Genomic DNA, 7,390 nt, shown 5'->3' with positions numbered 1-7,390 from the left:
CAACTAGGGAGAGTCAGAGTTACACACTCCTGTCTTCAGCCTGGCACAGCTTTGGCTGTTAGGTATCTGGGGAGTGAACCAATAGATTTAAGTTATCTCTGTCACTCTGCCTTTCAAGTAAATGCGAATAAACATGAAAAAAACCCTCTTTTCAAAGTATTGCCTGTTTTTATATAACTCTTCTTTTTAATTTACTATTGAGGGCACAGATTCATTATCATTAACATGAAGCACTTATCAAATGATAAACATTGTATAATATGGTAGAAAACAAAAGAAAGAGGACTATAAACTCACAATGTTACACTACCAAATATATATCAATCACCAAGTGTTGAGGTGCAATTAATGTTTTTCTTCTTCTATGTACAAACTAGAAAATCCCAGGATAGTGGCAGAAAGCCATGCTCCACATGACCTTACAGGAACCCAGTCTGGCAGTGACTCTACCCACATTTAACACCAATGTCACCACTGTATCTCATGGAAAGAGGAGAGGACTAAGGTGTACCATGGGTAGAAATTGTTATAGCTTAGGCCTAGGAAATATAAATTAAATTTCAACTTCTACTTCATTTACCAGAACATTGTTTCAAAGTCACACTTAACTGCAAGGGAGGCTGGGGATTTATTCTAACTCATTAGCTAGAAGTGAGGGAGGATGCACTTTGGTGGTTAGCTAGGAGAACCTGCCACAGGCTGTAATTCATGACCAGTGTTGGGACGACAGAATATAGCAACACAAGCAATATATGTGAAGCGATAATTTAACAGTAAAGGTAATAAACATTATAGGCATCCAGAGAAGGGTAAAATCTTCAAAGTCAAAGCTTTATAGAGAAGATTTGTGTAACCTAAAAAATCAGACGGGTTCTCAACAAAGAAGATCCAGGGGCATTCCACATTCATGGATACTGATTGGGATTTATATCAGTACAAATTGTCCCTGATTTAGGCAGCCTAGACTTTATGATATGGAAATGATACACATCAGATGTTGAATTTTCATCATTTTCCAGCCGAGTGATGTGCTTCATGACACTCCCTCAGACACTGGGCAGCAGCAGCCAACAAGCTGCAGCTCCAGTTCGGCCACGAGATGATGAGGGTGAACCATGGGTACTCTACCATCAAGTACTGCTGCAGGTTGGATATGCATGTTTCACTTACAGTGGCTTAATGGAGCGTAACCTGTTTTGCGTTGAGGAGCTTCTGCACTTGGAAGTTAGACCAATAGGGTGGAACTTCGGAGACTAACGCTCCTGAGTTCAAGTGCCAGCTCTTCCTCCCTGAAGGACCCTGCACAGTCATTTACCCTCTCTGAGTCCAGCAAGCTTGCTTTAATTTTCTTTAATCCTCATATCAATTTATCTTTACTTTGTCATTGAAGATTTTAAAAAAAGTTTCTTGAATCAGGACAGGTGTTAGAAAACTGTTTCCTTAGCACTGGCATTTACTATAGCCGTTAGGAACCCACATCCCACACTGGAGTGCCTAAATTCCTAAACTCTGGCTCCTGGCTTCTCCCTTCAGTGCAGACATGGGAGGCAGTGGTAATAGCTCAAGTAGTTGAATCCCTGTCTTTCACAAGGGAGATGTGGCTTGTGTTCCCGGCTCCTGGCTCCCACCCTGGCCAGTGTGATGGTTACTGGAGGAAGGGAGCTCATTGGCTGTCTGCCGTCTCTGTGTCTGCTTGCCTGTCGGTCTGCCTACACTCTCTGCCCCGTCTCTTTCTTGGTCTGTCAAGTAAATAATGAATTAAATTATAAAAAGAAAATCTCTTTTTAGTAAGAATTTCTAGAGACATTTATAATCTAGTGGTTTGGACAACATTGAGAACATAACAATCCTCAGTTACTATTTTGTTTGTTTTCAGAAACAATACTTTATAAAGCAATCTGAATAGAAACCTAGAATTCAGACAAACTGAGTTTGAATCGTGGTCCTGCCACTCATTTGCTGATTAGCTTCTGTACCTATTAGGCAATTATAATTCCTAACTTATAAGGCAGGCCACACTGTTTTGTTTCCTCCATTCTACCTGACCACTTCTAGTCTTCTCTACCAGCTTTTTTGCCTTAAGTTTACCTGAAAACGTTCCACTTCCCCCAGAATTAGCGAAGGATTTTTCCATTTCTCTCTCTACATCACCACAAATGAACTCATCTTTTCATCCACTGAGAAATGTTAGCTCTGTGATTTTACTTACCAGATACCTTCAGCTCATCCTCCAGACTGCAGACTCACAGGCAACTGTCTTTTTATTAATATTCCCGCTGACATAGCTTGGAGACACATCAAACTTAACACTTGCTGTTTTAGAAGAGAATTTTCAGTTTCCACCTCATCCATTCATATTCATATAGTCTCTCTCTCTCACACACACACACACATACACACACACACGTATTCTTCAATCTTCTCCATATATGAACATACCGTATCAATATCATCTAATTACTTAAGTCAGATCTCTTGGAATTACTCTTTATTTTTTCTGACTTCCACACTGCATTCTACACATATACCACTGATTCATCACCAAAATATTTCTTGACTCTGTCTGGTTGTCTACATTCTCACAACCGTCATTCAGACCTAGCTTCCATTCAAGCAGCTTTTTTGATTCGTTAAAATAGCCTCCTAACTGTCCTCCATCCTCTGTTCTTTTCCTCAGATCTGTTCTCCACAACGGCCAAAAAGTGATATTCACATGAAAGGAACCCTGTCACTCCCTTAAGATGCTTCAATAACGTTCCATTATCCTGGGAAAACAATTCAAACTCCATATTCTACAAGACCCTGAAATAACTAACTTGTCCAATGTCTTCAAACTTACACTGTATCCTTGTCACCTATGCTGTATCCTCCCTCATTTTCTTTTCATTCTCAGAAAACTTGATTATACTTGAACATTTTTATGACCTGTGTGTTGCTCTTTCAAACAAATAAATTTTAACAATAAAGTAAAAAAAAAATACATTAGGTCATTCATCTTCACTTAAAGCACTTGTGATAATTTATTTAGTCAGATATTTATTTTCTGTCTGCCTCCTTTATTCTAATTTATTTTATTGCTTTATATTTAGTACTTGTGTGTTGCCTAGCATTTTATGAGTGCTCCAAATATGCACATTTAATGGATGAGTGATCTAATGGGTAGTTTTTGTGTCTCTCTTGCCGCAGTACCCACCATGCAATAGACAAGTGAAATGGAAAGGTTTCAAACTTAGGTTCTAAACCTGCCTTCACGACTTTTAAGCCATACTACTGTTTTATAATATAGCAAATTAAAGAGAAAAACTGAGGTGTAGTGAGGCTAACAGATCTACATAGGACTGTCCTTGAAAAGAAAGCTTGTTATTTCACATTTCCCAAGAGGAAGGGACACCGCACGTCACACAAGACCACAGAGGAAGCCCCAGGTCAGACAGGAGACAGAGAGAGAAACTACAAGAGCCTTTATTGTAGTTTCCACAGGGAAGAATGGGCAACACAGGGTGAGAAGGCTTGGGACTGGCTAGTTTGGGTCTTTTTAGTAGGTTCTAAGGTTTGAGAACTGGTACCTGGCGTAGGGTGGTTAGGGCAGGTGGATGGTGGTCCTCGGTTGAAAAATTAAATAGAGGAGGTAGTTGGGGTATAGGCTCTGCAAGGTTAGAATATATTTGAAAGTGTACCTTGTGAGCATGTCATTTACTATCTCTAGGAATTGGCTGTTTCTGAGAGGGGCAGTCCTTTCAGGGTCAGCAAGATCCAGAAGTTCGATCATCAGAAATTAAAAAATAATCGACCCTGTTAATGAGTTTAATGGGTAAGCAACTTAGTGTCTCTGAATTGCAGACTTTATGGCTCAAAAATGGAGATAAAATATTATATTTTTTCTCAACCTCAAGAAATTGGTAGATAATAGATAGGAAGGCACCTTGTAAAAACATTATATGTCAATATGGAGATATTTTTCATAGAAAGCAGCCCATCAAGAAAGCACAGGAGTTCCACTTTTTCTGTACTGTTGATGTCTTTGTATCTGTTTGCTCCATTTCCTGCACCTACCAGTGAAACTAATAGTCTGATTATGTGAAACAGTTGACTAGGGCAGGGAAAACACATCAGTCTGAAGCCAGGGAGACGGTGGCACTAAACAGGCCTCATTAGCACCATGCCCTAAACATCTGAACCAAGCAGCCAATGTCAAATTCCTAGGACATGAGAGCAGTCTAAGATACACACACACACACACACACACACACACATATATAAGCTACTTAAAATATTTTTTCATTCATTATGAAAATTCATTAAAGAGAACTAGTGAAAAATCAAATAAGTAGGAATATAAGTGGATTAATTTTCTAATTTTTGAAGTCATAGAATATTTATAAGAAAGAGTTCACCAAAACTTAATGAGATTATCAATAATTATTGGGGAAGGGAGCTCCAGCCCATCAGTCGTATCATTTCTTCTCTCTCCTCTTTATCACAGCAGACTCTACAGTCATCACTTGGGTCTCAGGAAAACAAGTATAATTTCTATCAAAACACCTCAATTTTTTTCTACAAGGCAGAAAGTATCTTCATATTCTGAGAAAGTAGGGAAGCAAGAAAGAGGGTCAGAACTTTGAGGGGAGGGGAAAGGTCCACAATGGGCTTGTGGTTGGGTAGTGGGGAAAAAGGTTATTAAGATTGTTGATTTTATAAAGGATCTGATCGGCTGAGTTGTGTTAATAGCAATCTCATGTACTCCCTTACCTCCTTTTTCTTTCAGTCTCGGGTGGGCTCAACTCTCCCCTGAGCAATAAACTTTGATGGGATTATACAGTAGAAGATTAAACCAAAAAACAAACCTAATCACTTCCTCAATCCACACCTTCAGTTTCCCTAAAATTCCTAGTCAGTTTCCCTGTATAACTAATTCTCTTGGTAGTCTAAACAATCCACAATACCTACTCCTTCCTTTCACTTCAAAATTTTAATTGTTCTTTCATTACCCTCTCAGCAGAAGAATTACTCTTTTACCTTATAAAGAGAGCATAAGCTATTAGATGGGAACAAATCTGTCTCCCCAAGACAAAACAACTTCATCTGCATCCTTCCAGTTCTTCTTTTGGCTTTAAACAAGTAGAACTTTCTCCCATATCTGAGGCCAACACAGTTCCTTTGGGAATCATACACTATTACTCTTGTAACTTGAGTTCTCCAGCTCTACTATTTCTTCTCACTGCTATTAACTGCTCTCAACATGTCCCACTATAATACTTAAAAAAAAAAAAATCAAAAATTCCTCGGCATCTTAATTGTACCCAGCAATGCACTCTGTCCTTTCCTTTTCACGCCATGTTTATCAAAACATTCTCCAACACCCTGTGTTTTCATTTCTCATCTTCCATGCAGTTTTCAATCATCTGTACATTGTCTTGCTTCTTGCTTATACCCCCGGTGCCGCAGCTCCAATGATTATTAATGACCTCCATGTATCATTCAAGTCATTAGATTTTTCCTACTATGCATTTCACCTCACTTCTAATCAACATTCAACCCTCTTGTTTCCTCCCTTATAATTAAAATTATCTTTTTAGGGATCCTTGATAAATATTTTCTAGAGATTTTTCCTAATTATCTGACAGTTGTTGCCGAATTTGCAGCTTGTCCTCTCTGCCCAGGTCATTAAATGCCAGAATTCTTCAAGACTCAGACTTGAGTTCTCTTATCTTCTCACCCAATGCTCTGCCCCTAGGAAATCCATTTATTTTCAGATTTAATTACTGTTTATATGCAGATGACTCATAAACTCCTATTTTCAGTCTAAGCTTCTTTTCTTAGAAGCAGACCTGAATGTCAACTTGAAATTCCTTTTGGATAACTTGTAGAAATACCCAAGTAAACAAGGTTAAATCAAATCTCCTGATCTTCCCTGACCCTTTCTTCCAGAGTTTTCTATCACAGTGAGTGACTCACCATTCATCCAGCTGTATAAAACAGCAACTTAAGAATCATCCTTAGTTTCCTTCCTTCCTTTCTTCCTTCAGTTTTATCTCCTATATATTTTTGCATTTACCTGTATTTTTCTGTCTTTTCATTATCACTCTCGTCTAAACTACCACCATCTTTTACTGGAATACCCTAACAGCACACTCACTCATTCATATCCACTCTGGCCCCCATTCAGTCTTCCCCCCCACTACCATTTATCATCCCATTTCCCTACTGGCTCTCATACAGAAATCAACAAACAATAAATACTGGTGAGAATGTAGGGGAAAAGGTACCGTAATCCACTGTTGGTGGGAATGTAAACTGTTGCACCCATTGTAGAAGACAGTATGGAGATACCTCAGAAAGGTGATAATGGATCTACCATATGACCCAGCAATCCCATCTCTGAAATGACATCAACATATGTAATTTACCCAAAGAATTGAAATCAGCATATGTAAGAGTTATGTGTACTCCCATGCTGTATACAGCTCAACTCAAAATAGCACAGATAGGGAACCAACCCTGATGTCCATCAACTGATGACTGGTTAAAGAAATTATGGTTTATATGTAGTATGGAATATTACTAAGCCATAAAAAGAATGAAATCCTGTCTTTTGCAACTAAATTGATGTAACTGGAAACTATCATACTTAGTGAAATAAGCTGTCCCAAAATTACAAATACAATATGTTTTCTCTGATCTGTGGTAACTAATAGAGTACCTAAAAGGTAATCTATAGGAGTGAAATCGACAGTTTGAGATTCGATGACTGTTTATAGCTCTTGTCTCTACTGTTGAGGAAAAATTTTCTTTTTCTTCTTACTATTTGTTGAACTCTTTACTTAGTTTAGGGTTAGTCTTATGAATAAAAAGTTAGCTGAATGAAGATCATTGTAAAAATTGAGAGAGTGAACAACAGAGGAAGGAGGAAGAAGGGTGGGGGTATGCGTAGGGGGGAGGAAGAGTGGGGGGGAATAGAACTATGATCCTAAATCTGTATATATGAATTACATGAAGTTTACTTACCTTGAGAACTTTTCATTGCATTTAGGATGATGGTAGAATTCCTTCACATAGTTTTCCATGCCCAGTCTTGTCTTACGTACATGTCACTGCACTCTCACCAACTTCCTAGCTCAGTTCCACCCTATGTTCTTCTCTCACACAACAGTTTCATGTATGTTATCCCCTTTCTCCAGTGATTTTCCATCTACCATTTCCAAATAACGGCTGCTCATCCTTTAGATCTAAGCTGAAGAATCATTTCTTTGGGCAAACTGTCTCTAATTTTTTGGACTGAGTAAAACACAACTAATTTCATTACAGAGTTGTATAGTACTATCCTTCCTCAATATCACATCTTTGGAGGCTAAATTTGATTAATGTCTCTTTTCTCTACTTATAAGGTATA

This window comes from Oryctolagus cuniculus, chromosome 10 (assembly GCF_964237555.1).
Source record: "Oryctolagus cuniculus chromosome 10, mOryCun1.1, whole genome shotgun sequence".
NCBI lineage: Eukaryota > Metazoa > Chordata > Mammalia > Lagomorpha > Leporidae > Oryctolagus > Oryctolagus cuniculus.
The sequence above is the reverse complement of the archived record's forward strand: the minus strand, read 5'-3'. Positions refer to the sequence as shown.